General features: G+C 41.4%; 1 pseudogene; it reads left to right on the top strand.

Annotated features, from left to right (window-relative positions):
• The first annotated feature begins 15,149 nt into the window (after positions 1-15,149).
• Positions 15,150-15,630, top strand: LOC137760845 (large ribosomal subunit protein P1 pseudogene; annotated as a pseudogene).
• Positions 15,631-16,308: the final 678 nt, after the last annotated feature.

Here is a 16,308-nt window from a genome sequence, read left to right as displayed (position 1 = left end):
ACATAAATGGTTTTCTCTATCTACTTAAGAAATAATCTTCTAAGAAGACTTTAAATAAACAGAGAAAATTTACATGTAAGAAAGTCTACCCAAGTAAAGACTGTTAAATACAGGTGTATACCCTGCTTTATAAAATAAACATGTTCCTGAAAAGTAGAGTGTACATTTAATTTCTGAATACCAGATGTCACTTTGAATTCATTTTAAGAATTTATTACTTGAAAGAATTCTATAAGAATACTAATGTGAAGTGAATCATCAGTATCTTCTTTAATTTCATGTATGAAACTAGATTTTCATGTATTCACATTGCGTAAAATCGGGTAGATAGGCCCTAGAATTGGCTAGGTGGAGTGGTATGTTTTCAGAGAAATTTTAAGGACAAAATTAATAAGATTTTCTACTAGCAGGAACAAACATGTATAATCTGTTTCATTCCTGGAGGCAGGAAGTTAGAAAGGGTAAGATTTCCTGATTTGGGCTGGTGTTGGCATCTGACAACTGGTTATAATGGAATTCCTTTGGAGGCTCCTGCCTGCTCTCATTTCCCTGCTAGCAGCAGGGATATTGCAAAATTTATCAAACAGGTCTCAGAGCTAGCTAATGTCACTTTCCATACAAAGAGAATCATAATTTAGGACTTAATTAAAAACAAACCCAGACAAAATCTCATTTTACCCTTTTTTTCCTGGTTTACAATCTGTAGTATATCGACCTGCACAAAAAGAGCTAGTCATTCTTCTTAAAAAGCCTTCTTTTGTTTTTCTCCAAAATGAAACTTTCAAGAAAATGTGTGATCGTTTAACATAATTTCCCTTAATTTCTAAGGCTGTGAAAAGCAGTGCCTAGAAGCAAATGAACAGATGGTAAGAGAGAGATTTGTAAATCACAACTCCCCACCCACCTCCTGAAAATATGGAGCTATCATTAATTTCCAAATAATAGTAAATCCTTGCAGGGGATAATGCCAACTGTCTGTGTAAGGTAACCCGTGCCAGGCCCTGGTGCAACTTTGTCTTCAAGAGAAGAGGGTTGGCTGCAGTTCTTAAACCATTCCAATAAAACAACAGAGGCAAACACCACCTCTACAACATCATGGGCAGAAGTACAAGCCATGGACTTTTCACAAGATACCTTCCAGCCCCACACGTAGAAGGGATAACTGGAACCACAAAGAAAAACATAAATGCCTGTGAGGCCAGGCTCATAGGAAAAGTGTCCATACCAATGTAGGAACCAGGCTAGGGGTTAGGACAAAAAGAACTAGGTGAGGGAGCTGTGGAAATACAGAGCTTACCTGCCTATGTTAACTAACTAAAAAAAACAAGAAAGCCCCTGGAGCGGGTTATGTCCTGGGCTGCCGTTTTGAATCTCTTAGTGTAAGATCTGTAAGTGGTAGGCTGATAAACCAGCTCTCTGCAAAGAAAAAGGCCTGGATTTGCAGCCTTGGCCTATTGCCATGGTGTAAATACTCCCGTCATGGCCAATTTCTGGCTACTAATAGTTTAACAACTGGCAAAATTCCTGAATATTCAATAATCAGCCAGCTCCAGAATACCACTGACCCTAGTTTTCTGCCATCAATCTTTTGTCCAATCTCATTTTTCCCTGTCTTGGTAATGAAAATTAAAAATAAAAAATAGGTTTGAATTTTGGACAAATATTTGAACACTGTGATTCAATTCCAAAGAACCCTATCCCATTTGGGTGCATGAGTGCCTTCAGTAAATGCACACTTGTGATAGAATTCCATACAACAGGGGTTCTCAGAGTGTCATCTGGGAAACATTAAATGTCCCCAAAATCCTTTCATGGTATCTGTGAGATCAAAACTATATTTATGATAATTCTAAGATGTTGTTTGTCTGTTCACTCTTTATTCTCTCGTGAGTGTACAGTGGAGTTTTGCAGTGCCTTCATAATGTGCGATATTGCAACAGAGTAATCATAGAAGCAGCTGTAAGAATCCAAATGTCTTCTATTTAGCTACACATTAAAGAGATTTGCAGAAATGTAACATAATGCCACTCTTCTCAATATTTTTTTTAGTAGGATATAGTAATTTTTCATAAATTATTTATGTTAACATAAAACAGGTTTTATTGTTGCTGTTTTAAAATAAATTAATAAACAATTTTAAAATTCCTCAGTTTTAATTGCTATTATGTTAAATATTGATAAATTTAATACACATAAGCAAAAACTTTTAGGGGCCCTTAGTAATTATTGAGTATAATGCAGTTGGTTCTAAGACCAACAGGTTTAAAAACCACTGCCACACAATAACGCATGTCCAATTAACACATTCATTAGAGAAAACGATTTAGGCTCTCTTGTCCCAGGTGTTTCAACTCTGCTGTAGCTGGCATCCCAATGGAGGATGATTATAAATGCAAGGGTCTTCCGCTCTCACTGCGCTACAGAGCCAACACCACCAATGGCCCAGAGCAGGCACACAAATGCTCCTGAAGGCATGAACGGGAGCAGGAAGAGGATAAATTCACATCAGAGGGAGATATCAAACCTAAGAATCAGTCACCCATGATTCCAGACCCTGAAAACAGTAGTGTCTCATCTGCAAGGCAGCCCTCGGTTGGTACCAAATAGAGGGACTGGTCTCACGTGGGTGTCCACAGTCTCAACTTTATGCACAGGCTGCCATCACTTGGGATACAGCATCTCCCTGCAGGCCACCTCTGCCTGGATGTACCCAGCCAGATGCATATTAACCAGCGTCAGACTGCTATACAAACAACTACAACGATCAACTCTAGGTACATACACTGTTCCCTTGCCCATCAAGTTGGAAGTTGGGTCTAGGTCTATAGATAAACTGTTAGTAGTAAATGTATTAGGGTTATACTTGTACTACAGTTATCTACAATAATCACCTACCGATTTAAAGTGATGTTTGTATCTTAATTTATTATTGTCCTTATTGCTATGAAAGAAAACACCCATAATTTCAGAAGTGTTTGCGAACAGCTGGCAGATTTTTTTCAAAAGAAAACAATCCAGAAGACCTAGAGTTTTACTTGTTGTAAGCAAGAAGGGGATAGATAGAGATGGGTGTATGTTGGGAAAAAATACCTCCACCGATCCTTATATTTCCATGCGGAGGAAACTTCAGGCCTCGTGGACCAGCCCCTTATACGCTGTACCAGGGAGCAGTGAGCGAGTCACCTGCTCCATAGGTGACAGTCAGTGGTTCCTAGTTCTGAAAGGGGTGGAGCTGATCTAGAAAATCTGGAAGCACTCGGGTTGGGTTCTTGCTGTGCTGGGTCAGCGTGAGCCTGTGATCTGGGTGACTACATACAACCCCTGAAGATCCCATATTCCCTTGGTGACCTACCCCCTGCTCTAGAGTGGGGTAGTGGTGGGAGTTCAGGGGAGGGGAGCAGAGAAGGTAAACAAGCATTTCAGCTGTATAGCAAAGTCGTGTTCTCCAAACAGCTTTGTCCAAAAGGGACATTGTGATGTCCATTTGCTAGGCTCCTGTGATCAACTGTCAGGATAGTTCCAAACTCAAAGGCAGGGAAGCAGGAATGTCATTTGCAGACCTCTCAGAACCTCAAAAGGGAGATGGGGTGGAGGCTGGCTAACAAATGATTGGAGAGGCAGCCCAGGCAGAGATAAGACAAGGGCGCAGTCCCCTGGGTATAAACCCACCTCTACCTCCCCCTAGTTCTGGGAGACCCAGGGCATGCCATTGGCCTATACCCACCTTTATTTTCTCATTAGTTAAATGCAGGAAATTATACCCACATCGTCAGAGTTACTCTGAGGATGAAAAGACAAAGCACCACTCTACAGAGCACGGGCTTCCAGAAGGTGCTCGAAGGACTCTGTTCTTTTCTTAAACCCGTTACAATCCGTGATCACAAAATGATTATAGCAGTTTATTGTCTCTCTCTCCCACCCAACTGTCAACCCTCTGAGGTCAAAGACTAGTGGTTGTTTGGTTCACCCCTGTTTACCCACAGACTAGCCACAGTCTTGGCATGGGATAATTGCTCAGTAAATTTTGGGTGAGCAAGTTAATGAAAGGGAGTTATTATTTACTGTGCCATAAATTACCTGAATGGAGAATTTTGTAATACCTATTTTTTACATAGCCTTGAGCACTGACAACCATGTATATGTTTACATGAGAAACACTTCAGGATTAGAACGAGGTCTTGATTTCTAAATACAGAGAGCCAGCACAATATGACCAGCTACCGTTAGCCTTTTCTTCTTCCACGCCGGGGGATGGAGAAGTATCATTATGGACACAGGAGATAATCCTCATTTTCTTTGTTGTTAAATCAGCGCAAACAGCATGGGCACTCTTTTAGTCTGTGATCAGATTCAAAAAGATCAAAGTTGTAACTAATAGGGCACATGGCTCCAGTAAATGATATTTTTAAAGGATGGGAGGGGAATGGGTGTCTCGGGAGGAATCTTTGTGAAGTGTTTACATTGGGAGAAGAGAACAGCTTGTTGCTAAAGCTTCAGCGCAAGTTGTGAACTTCCGTTCTCTGCCATCGGCCAGCTCAGCCCCTCCTCAGCCTGCCCATTTTCTGCCATTTAGATATGAAGTGTGCGCACCACCCCTAAGGAGGTCTCAGAAAGCCCTCTGGTATTGGACTGTCCTTGATCTTTGCTTCTGCTTAGTCATCTGGGCACTAAAATGTGTCTTCTCTGGTGCTATGTCCCTGAACACATCAAAACACCTATTGTATGTCCTGGGTTCAAACCACCAGGGCCAAGACTACAGAGAGATGAATGGGGTAGAAAATGTAAAGGGTACCAGCAACCTCAGTAATCAAGATAAATAATATTTTAATACGATTTTTAAAAAAACAAGATTAATGCAAAAACAATCCATAAGCTACAAAATGTCAAAATTTGAAATAAAGACAGGATCCGACATGGTCAGGATTAGGTGGGGTGAGTGAGGTCCAATTGTACAACTGCAGGTTTGGATCCTGAATTCATTTCAGTTTTGGTCATCACAATAAAGCTTTAAAAAACATGAAGGTTTGGAGGGGACATTCACAACTGCTACCAGCAAATGCACTTGGTATTCTAAAGGTCAGGAACTTGGCAATAAGCAATAAAATTCTTTAAAAGTGTTCATCCCCTTTGACCTCCTCATAACACCTTTAGCAATTTATTGTAGGGAAAGATCTAGAAATGCACACAAAGATTCATTTACAGTGACATTTATCACAGTGTTATTTATAGCAATGAAAAACGTGGAAAAAACCTTAGTGTCTAGATACATGGGAATAGTTAACTAAATGCTGATACAGCCACATGATGACACGTTATGCAGCTATAATACTAGAAAACACCTACAGTTTTCCTCCTGAATAGGGAAAAACCCAGTTCTTCCCTACTGTATTTCTCTCTTGTGAGTCTCCTTTACTACTTAGAATACTTCTGACACTTCTGGTCACCAGAAGGTTTTTCCCCACATCAAGCAATTCTCTTCAATGCCAGCTGGATGTCCTACAATTTCATCTACCTGTAAACAGTGTCAGATCTCACAGGTTAAGGGCTCAGTCCTACAAGACTGCTCCCACCCCACTTCAGATGCCAACTGCATAGTAGGTCCCCAAGTAACCCACAACTTCTGTCCAATTTGGCTACAAATTGGAGGTTCTCCACCCCGACCCCTTCCTCGGTTCAATTAACTTGCTAGAGTGGCTCACAGAACTCAGGGAAACACTTACTCACTTATGCCAGTTTCTTAAAGGATATGGTAAAGGATACAGATGAACAGCTAGATAAAGAGATACATAAGGAGGGTTCTGAGCACAGGAACTTCTGTCCCCGTGGAGTCTGGGTGTGTCACTCTCCCAGGGTGGATGTGTTCACCCATCTGGAAGCTCACCCAACCCTATATTTCTGGGATTTTTGTAGAGGCGTCATCATGTAGGCACGATGGGGCTGGGAATTCCAAGTTTTGAATCATGGCTTGGTCTTTCTAGTGACCAGCCCTCATCCAGGAGCCACCCAAGAGCCCACCCAGAGTCACCTCTTTAGAACAAAAGACACTCCTACCACCCAGGAAATTACAAGGGTTTCAGGAGCTCTGTGTCAGGGATGGGGGTCGAAGACCAAATATTAGAACAAAAGATGCTCTTATCAATTAGGAAATTACAAGGGTTTCAGGATCTTTGTGCTAGAAACAGAGGACAGAGACCATGTATTTTCTATTAACTCACAGCAGCCACTAATAATTCAATTTTGAGGAATGCTTAATGACATGGGAAAATCTCATGAAGTAATGTTAGATTGAAAAAGGACGGTACAAAGGATATTTAACTAAGGTGCAGGGGCTGATGTCTAATCACTGCAGACTGTACAGCAGTTTCCATGACATTCAAAGTGGTGGTGGTGGGGGGAGGGGAGGGGTGGAGTTCACACCAAATCACCAAACAGCCCACAAAGAGAATTGCACGATTTTGCCCAAGGTTTCCTTTCCTCTACCGGTGTATGGCAAGGCTATTGCAATGAACAGTAAACAGGGAGAGCTATAACTGTTTCTCTTATTATCCACTGAGAACCAAAACTGCAGGTAAAGTATAAACACAGCCACATGGTCTCTTTTTTGCAGACACTTATATTCCTTCAGAAAAACAGTAAACACCAAACTGACCATATGGACTAGAAGACAGGTAGGATAAAATATTAACCACTTGTGAAACTGAGTAGGACCCTGTGGGGCCTTCCTGAGGACAGACACACCCCCATGGCCTGCATCTCTTGCTTGTAGAAAAGCTTTACCTTCTAGCTCTCCCTGAGTTCCAAACAGCAAATTCAGTCAGAGAAGTGAGAAAATACAGAAACAAAGGAAAACAGTCAAGTAAGACAGAATAATAATTGTTTAGCCATAAAACAAAGTCAAGGACCTTGGGTTCCTCCTCAAGGTCTACAGATAATATCCTGAGCTATATCCTTGAGTTGTTTTGCGGAGACTAAAACCCCCAACAGGTGGAAGGAATTAACTGCTGATTACCAGCACGTAGACCCCAGACTGGTTGGAACCAGAAGGTTAATGATTGAGATTCCTGAAACATCACCCTGTTACCTCACCAACAACCAATCAGAGAGTGTCCATGAGCCAATCAGGCACCCTGCGACTCTCTCCCTCACACCATCTTTAAAACCCTTCCCCAAAAGCCTTTGGGTCTTTTGAGCATGATCTGCCCATTCTCCTTGCTTGGACCTGCAATAAATGATGTACTTTCCTTCACCACAATCCAGTGTCAGTAGATTGGATTTGCTGCACGTCAGGCAAGTGGGCCCAAGTTTGGTTCAGTAACACTTGTATTTTCCAAATTTTCTTTTACACAGTTACAGCACTGAAAAAAAAAAAAATGAAAAGAGAGGTGGATGGGAACTGGATTCTGTAATTATTCCATTGCTTTCTCGTTAATTTTAGGTATGAGTATATACTGCCCGTGCAGCAATGCTTACTTATCTTTGAATGGAATTTTAATTAGATATATGTGCTCACCAATAGAATAATGTGTTCAAGTAATATTAGCTATAGAGAAAATCCTGTTTTCACCACTACAGTGCATCATTTCCATTAAAAAAAAACTTTACAACAAATTAAGTTGGAAATTTCTATTTAGAAAGAATTAAAATGCTGGCTGGGGCCATAGTACAATGGGCATTGCTATATATTAACTGCATGACAATGCTGAATATTTTAATTTCCTTTTGGCAAGTCCCTCTTCCATTGTAGCTTGGCCCAACTCTTGGATCTTTCAAACTCCGATTTCTCATTCCTAATCCGGAAGAACTTTGTTCCCTGTGGCGGAGACTAGGCTAGCAGACTATTAAGCCTATTTCCTCTCAGTCCTGAGAACACAGCTGTACTACATTTTCCAGTCTCTCTTGCAGTTATAGCCATGTGGCTAAGCACTGGCCAATTACGCGTAGGTATAAGTGATGGATGCCCAGGCATGGTCCATCCAAGCCTCCTACATGCATCCAGTCTCTTTCCCATCTACTGCTAAATGCAGAGTAGGCAGCCATGAGGTGGAAGGAGCCTGGGTCCCCTATGAATGACCATGAGGAAGGCCATGCATTATTTTGGATTTCCAAGAACTCAGGAACACCTGTTTTGGACTTCATGTTGTCAAGAGATGAGCTTTTATTGGTTAAGCTGCTGAGATTTCAGGATCTATCTGTTAGAGCAGCTAGCATGTGCTGACACACCTACCTCTTCTCCATTCTTGTGGGTCTTCAAAAGGCTATTAAAACTGACCTCCAATGTTACGTTTTCCCACTAAGTCTCATCTATTATGTGAACTCGTGTGAGCTATGTCAGCTTAAAAATGCTTTATGTGCCTTGGCAAAAATTAGTCAATGCCTTGTCAATTCTGTAATTACAGAATTCTATGTGGATAAAAAAAGGTTTTTTTGTTGTTCCAGAAGTTGAGCCATTTTTTACATTTGTCACTTTTCAGTAATTCTAAGGTCATGTGACTAAAGACACACACTTTTCATTTACAGGAATAGAGTATAGTACTAAGAAAAAATGGAATAGACTAAGTGAAATGTAAAATAAATTTCTGTTTCTCCTTGTGGCACAAGAATTTACATCTTGCCCCATTTTTAATATGCCATAACTTAACCTCAGTTAACTTACTATTTAAAAGTAAGACTTTAGCAGTTTAAAAGCCATATAATTGGACCAGCCTCTTTTGAAGATTAAAGTCACCTGTGCTAACCCTTTCCCTATGACGAAATTTCTTCTTCAGAGGGCAGGTACGGCAAATGAATCCTGGCATGTCCTATACAAGGTATAGAACAGAAGTGTTCTATTTGTTTGCAAGGAGGAAGAATAACAGTCAAGAAGTAGTTTCTGGTGATTGTTTGGAAAATAATGAGGAATCTAGAGTGAAATGGGAAAGAAATCTCAAGTTTAATAAAACATGCAAATATTTCAAAAGGAAAAATTTCAAGAATGGCTCAGCTAGTCTTACCTGCACTATTCCACTCTCAACCTTTCTCCTTCTCCAAAAGAGTGATGGCATTTAAGTTTACAAACTCGTAAGGAGTAGTAAACAAGCCATAGTGATCTAATGCACAGCTTAATGAACGGAGAGAATATTATACTATAATTATCTAATGTGATAAATATTACTACATCGGCAACCATATTACTGATACAACATATAAATGTATCAAAGTAATACCTTGTACACCTTAAACTTACACAATGTTACATGTCAAATGTATTCAATTTAAGAAAAAGTAACAACCCATAAAATAAATGGGCAAAGCTTCTTTCTTTCGTTTTCTATTAAAAGTTTAATTTGCAACACATCCAAATATGGGTTCTGTTGCACTCTGTGGAGGAAATTGATGGACCCTTTGTCCTGGAAGGAGCACAGGTTGGTGGTTAAGGAGAGGGCCATTCATTTCCCTCCGTGACAGGAGGCCGACCACAATGGCAGCTGCAATCATGCTTGCTACTGTTGCTATGAACATTTGGGACACTAAAATAAACTGATTGCACGAAAAGATTCTTTCACTTTCCCCACCACATCATCTTAATGGAGAATTCATACCACTTTGAGCTGCATTTACTGCTGAAATGGAATGATGGCTTCTAAAATTACTTTAGCACATAATGAATTGTACCTAAGTTTATTGGGTTATGGGACAACATTTTGGTTTTAGTGAAGGCCATCTTTCCAGAAGGCCCTGGACACTGAGTCAATTATTCATTCGTCAGATTCAGGGATGTGAATCTCTGTTTTAGTTTGAAATCTCCAACTATTTCCTCTGCTTGAAATAACTTCATTTCTTAAACTCACAAACACGTTCTTATATCCAAAGCTAAGACTGAAAAACGTTACAGATCCTGGAATTGAGCAATTAATTCAAATAAAATACAAAAGGAAGGATAAAGGAGCGAAGACAGACAATTGCAGGGTAACAAGGTATAGCCTTCAGTCCTAAGTACCCACTCAGACTGGAAAGGTCTTACAACTTAATGGCTGCACACTGAAGCTGTTCCCTATTATCCATTTTAAAATATTTATTGATCCCCTACTGTGTGCCGGTACTGAACATTTCCTCCTGTTCTCTATTCTCCCAAGAAGATCTGCTCGGTGCATTATTTAGTATAACACAACATGTTTCTATCAGAATAATTCCTTGTATTTGCAGAGCACCAAATTTTGTGAAATACTTTCCTATTTATGATCATGACTTTCATCCTCACATGGTTACTGCAAACTTCAGGCGGAGAAATGTGAAAATACCTAGTGCACTGACTTGCACCAACGCAGATCCTTCATAATGTTAGCCGCCTCCTTCATTGCACTCTTGAGGCTGCTACCTAAAATAGTGGTGTCCCCATTTTTGCAGGCATGAACACCAGCCCTGGAGATTAAAGGACATTTCAGAAAGTCATCTAGCAAGTTAGTCATTGGACTGACCTAGAGCTTGTTCTCCCTACCCCACCCCTACTCTCTCCGATGCACTGGCCCCAAGTGCCTGGGGCATCCCGGAGCTCTGAAACAACAGGGGAGAAGCTTCCCTACTGAACAAGCTTATTCATCCATAACTCCCTGCATGGGCAAGATCAGGTCAGAAGTACTGTCTCAGCAAGTTGCACATTTAGAATGCCTTCTCTGAAAACCTCAGAGGAAGAACGAGTGGAAATGGATGGCTGTTCCAAAGCAGCCCCAGCTGTAGCAGAAGACAGCCAAGTCTCCGGTGGTTCTGACCAAGCTAAAGAGGACCTAGGGGTAGAGTGTGCAGGTTAAATGCAGGAGCTTCTGTATCCAATGTCCTGGTTCTAATCATGCCTCCAGCACTTACTACGCAGGTGCTGTTGTTTGCACAAGTCACTGACCTCCCTCTTCCTCTATATGGGAAAATTTTAATATAGACATACATCATTTTATTGTGCTTCACAGATATTGCGTTTTATACAAATTGAAGGTCTGTGGCAACCCTGCATCAAGCAAATCTATTGGTGCCATTTTTCCAACAGTATCTGCTCACTTCCTGTCTCTGTGTCACATTTTGGTAATTCTTGAAATATTTCAAACCCTCCACCAGCAAAAGATTATGACTTACTGAAGGCTCAGATGGTTAACATTTTCAGCAATAAAGTATTTTCAAATTAAGGTATTTACATTTTTAAAGATATAATACTCTTGCACACTTAATAGACTACAGTATAGTGTAAACATAATTTTTATATGCACTGGGAAACCAAAAAATTCATGTGACTTTCTTTATTGTGATATTCACTTTATTGGAGCAGTCTGGAACTGAACCTGCAATATCTCTAAGGTACGCCTGTACTCACCTCATTGGATTGTTAAGAGGATTAGATAAATGTGCTTAGAATAGACCCTGGCATTTAGAAAGCTCTTTGTATTTGTGGAAACAAAATAAAGTAAAATAAGAGAGGAACAATGTTCCAGGGCAAGGAATCTCACTTGGCTTTCTTAGATCAAGTGAGTTGCTGCTAAAGGGATTTAACTATGGAATAAACTTATGCTGGGGCTTTGTCCATGGAACCCATACACAAAGGCCCCTTTCAGAAGCAGGCCAGGCCAGCCCAGGTGGGGATGTTGGTAGGGGAGGGTGGCCTGACCTGTGGGATAGCTGCCAGGCTCTGCCAGCTGCTCCAGGGCAACCAGGGCCCCCTGCCAACCAACCGCTTTGTCTGAATTGCTAGGACTTTCCAAGGCCCCTGAAGCAGAGAGCTGGGTGCCATCAAGAGCCCACACAGATTCCTCAACTGCTGAAATCAACAGATAAGCACTCCCATTTACTCCCTTGAGAAAGAAAGAAAGACTTGGAGATGGAGTTGGAGAGATGGAGAGGGAAGGAGGAAGGAAGGGAAAGAGAAAAAAACAGAGCTTTACCTGAAAAACAAAAGGCTCAAAAGAAATGTCTACTACAGGCATTTGGGAGCCAGGAATGTATTATCAGTCAAGATGCAAAACTAGATCTCTCAAGGCTATCTTTGCTCATCATTCGTTATCTAACCCAACACCCATCCTTCCTCTCCAGATTAACTGGGTTGAAAGAGGCCACGCACCAATCAAATGAGAGAAGCACAGGTGTGCTGGGGGCATTCTTAAGGAAAGCTTGTGTCTGAGTAACAGATACTAATGATCCTGCCAGGAGCTCCCTGGTCCTTGGTGAAGTGAGCCAGCCAGCTGGGTGCATTATCTTTCAAAAAAGTCTCAACAGAAAAAAAAAAAAAAAGCAACATAAGACCATTGGCAGGTGTTTACTTCCAGTCCACGTGTGACAAGAAGGATTAGAATATGAATTGATTATCTGAATCGGATATGCATTAAGCATTTCCCTTAGAAAAATAAATTCAGCCAAACAATATACTGAATAAAGGACAAGATATATGTGTAAAAATTGTATATACTATATAAATTATACATAATATAGATATAGGTATACAAACATACTTATGTCATGAAGCATGTACCATGTTAAACATTTTAAGTGTTTTCTGCATTTACATGTATGTGGTCTGAAATGTATTACAAAGAACATATATACAACATACTTATATACATAGATGAACCAGGCTGACTCTGAATCCTTAGGAGACTAACATATTGTAGAATAATAATGAGACACATTTTTTTCTCTTAAACTTGTTTTTAGTTTTTCCATATTGGGAAGACCTTTCCCCTACCGGTTATGAAAATGATAACATGCTGACTGTAGAAATTCAGAAAAAGAAAATGAAATAAAGAATAGAAAAGTGTTATCTCGCTGTTCACAGATCGTGCCTGTGAACATTTCTGTGTATTTCCTTTTTTTTTCTTTTTACTTACCAATTTATCATGGACACGTTTCCTTGTCAGTAAACATAGATCTACCTAATTGTGTTTAATGGTTATAGAATATTCTACTCTAGGGATCAGCCAAAATTCATTTACCCAATCAGATATTATTGGGTTTGTGTTTGGTTTCCAATTTTTTCACTCTCGTGAACAAGAGTTAAGTGTTAGGGGCTTCCCTGGTGGTGCAGTGGTTGGTAGTCTGCCTGCCAATGCAGGGGACAGGGGTTCAAGCCCTGGTCTGGGAAGATCCCACATGCCACGGAGCAACTAAGCCCGTGTGCCACAACTACTGAGCCTGCGCGTCTGGAGCCTGTGCTTCGCAGCAAGAGAGGCCACGACAGTGAGAGGCCCGCGCACCACGATGAAAAGCGGCCCCCGCTCGCCGCAACTAGAGAAAGCCCTCGCGCAGAAACGAAGACCCAACACAGCCAAATATAATAAATAAATAAATAAATAAATAAATAAATTTATTAAAAAAAAAGAGTTAAGTGTTAAATAGTGCAAAGACAAGTCTACATAGGACATGCATGTATCAAAAAAAACTGAAACAGTATATTAACACTACCCACTTTTATCTGTGATGTGAATGGAATGGAGTGGTCACATAAGTAACTCCAAACAGTGGCTTCCCCCAATTTCACTCATGCTGTCTTCAGCGGGGATGAGCAAAAGGAAATGTTGGGTATAAGCAGCATGCAGAATTTATACTCTGTCCTATCACCAAGCCCAAGATCCATGTGGGACTCTGAGTTCTCTCCCTCACTGGCACTAAAGCTGGGCAGAGGGCAGGAGTAGAGGGAAGAAGCGCTAAGAACATAATTACAAGCCTGAATTTCTAAATGTGGTTTTGCTGCAAGCTCTCTTGGTAACCTTTTCTAGGAGCTTCCAGTAAGGAAATCTTTCCTCATACCCCCATAACATGTCTCTTGTTCCAATTATGGTCAATTTCTCTTATTTAGTCCTCAAAGGCCTCCCTTCAACCACATGCCAAGCACCTGCTTTATACGGATGAACAGACAGACACAGGCTCCGCCCTGATGGAGCACAGGAATACTGAGAGTTCAATAAGGTTGCTGAATCTGTGATAAGTTCTGGGGGTAGGAGGAGCAGCTTGGTGGTGCGCTCCATGAGATCGGGTGGTCAGGAAGGCCCCTTTGAGGGGTGACTTTTTAGCTGAGGCAGAGGACAAGAGGAAGGAGTTGTGCGAGTACCCGGCAGAGAGCTCTTCATATGCAGGGCAGGGTGACCCATGCAAAGGCCCGCGGTGGGAGAGGCCCACCCACCTAAATGAAGCCCAGTGTAGCTGGGCAGGACGTGGACGGAAGAGAGGCAGGAGGGTGACCAACTTATCTGGGTTTGCCTGGGACTTTCCCAGTTTTAAAACTGAAAGTCCCGTGTCCTTGAAATCCTTCCGTCCTGGGCAATGTGAACATTGGTCCCCTTTCTGGCAGGGTTTTCAGCAGAGACTTACAAGCCAGGGAGGAGAGTGCTGATTTATTCTCACTTCAGTGGGGGAGCAATCAGAGTTTTAAGCAGGAACATGAAATGATGTTTGACCACTAACTACTCAAGGCAAAAATACAGGAATCATCTTGATTCATTTCTTACCCTTAACCCCACATCATCAGCCTTTCAATGCTGTCTCCAGACTTTCTCAAACTCACCAATGTCTCTACTTTCTGTTATTACTACTCTAGTCCAAAGCCTACAGGGTACTGATTAAAAGCGTGGGCTCTGGTACTGGCTGTGTGATCTCCAGGAACTTACTTAACCTCTCTGTGTATCAATTTCCTCATCTGTCAAGTGGAGATAATAGAAGGGTGGTAGGGAAGACTGAATAAAACAAGCATATGTAAACTGTTTAGACTAGTGCTGGGCACTTCACTAGCCCTCAATAAATGCTGGCTTTCATACTAATAGTTTGAACATTCATTTTTGATGGCAGGATCCTGGTAGCTCCTTACCTGGTCTCCCTGCTTTTACTATCACCCCCGACCCTCCAACCTTTCCACCATCTATTCTGCGTTAGCAGCCAGAGACATATTTGTAACAAATCAGATTTTTGTCACCATCCTCCCACCCTTCTTCAAATCCTTCAGTAACTTCCATTTAACTCTTGGAATAAAATTCAAACTCCTTTCTTGACCCCCAAGACCCTTTATGACCTGAGTTATACCAGCCTTTCTCTGGCAGCTTTTCAAGTTTTGTCTTTATTCTTGAAAACTGAAATGTCACTATAATATTTCAACATATGAGTTGTTGCTACTACTACTACTACCGCTTTTCCTCAGCTTCCGCTAAGGTGCTCGGTCCTTCCGAGGAAGCTAAGGCCGCGTTGGGGTGCGGCCCTCACTTCACCCGGCGACTAGCACCGCGCCTGGCAGACCCTGCCTAGCACTCGCCCGCACCATGGCCTCCGTCTCGGAGCTCGCCTGCATCTACTCGGCCCTCATTCTGCATGACGATGAGGTGACGGTCACGGAGGATAAGATCAATGCCCTCATTAAAGCAGCCGGTGTAAATGTTGAAGCTTTCCGGTCAGGCTTGTTGGCAAAGGCTTTGGCCAATGTCAACATCGGGAGCCTCATCTGCAACGTGGGGGCAGGTGGACCTGCCCCAGCAGCTGGTGCTGCCCCAGCAGGAGATCCCGCCCCCTCCACCACTGCTGCCCCAGCTGAGGAGAAGAAAGTGGAAGCAAAGAAAGAAGAATCTGAAGAGTCTGATGATGACATGGGCTTTGGTTTTTTTGACTAAACCTCTTTAGTATAGCACGTTCAATAAAAAGCTGAGCTCTTTAAAAAAAAAAAAAAAAAGAGAATGAAATCTTGCCATTTGCAGCAACGTGGATGGACCTGGAGGGTATTATGCTAAGTGAAATAAGTCAGAGAGAAAGACAAATAGTGTATGGTTTCACTTATATGTGGTATCTAAAACAAAACAAAACAAATGAACAAACACAACAAAACAGAAATGAGTTATAGATACAGAGAAGAAACAGGTGGTTGCCAGAGGGGAGGGGGGATGGGGGGATGAGAGAATAGGTGAGGGAGATTAAGAGGCACAAACTTCTAGTTACTAAATAAATGAGTCACAGGTATGAAATGTACAGGGTGGGGAATATAGTCAATAATTATGTAAAATCTTTGTCTGGTGACAGATGGTAACTAGACTTACTGTTGTGATCATTTTGTGATGTATAGAAATATTGAGTCACTATTTTGTATACCAGAAACTAACATAGGGTTGTAGGTCCATTATACATCAAAAACAAACAAACTCAGAAAAAGAGATCAGATTTGTGGTTACGAGAGGCAGGAGTTGTGGGGAAGGAGAACTGGATGAAGGCAGTGAAAAGGAACAAACTTCCAGTTATAAATAAGTAATGTGTAACATGGTTAATATAAATAGCACTGCTATATGTTATATATGTAAGTTACTAAGAGAGTAATTCAGTAAACTC

The sequence above is a fragment of the Eschrichtius robustus genome, chromosome 3 (assembly GCF_028021215.1).
Source record: "Eschrichtius robustus isolate mEscRob2 chromosome 3, mEscRob2.pri, whole genome shotgun sequence".
In the NCBI taxonomy this organism is placed as follows: Eukaryota; Metazoa; Chordata; class Mammalia; order Artiodactyla; family Eschrichtiidae; genus Eschrichtius; species Eschrichtius robustus.
Note: the sequence above shows the minus strand (reverse complement) of the source record. Positions and strands in the feature narration are given on the sequence as shown.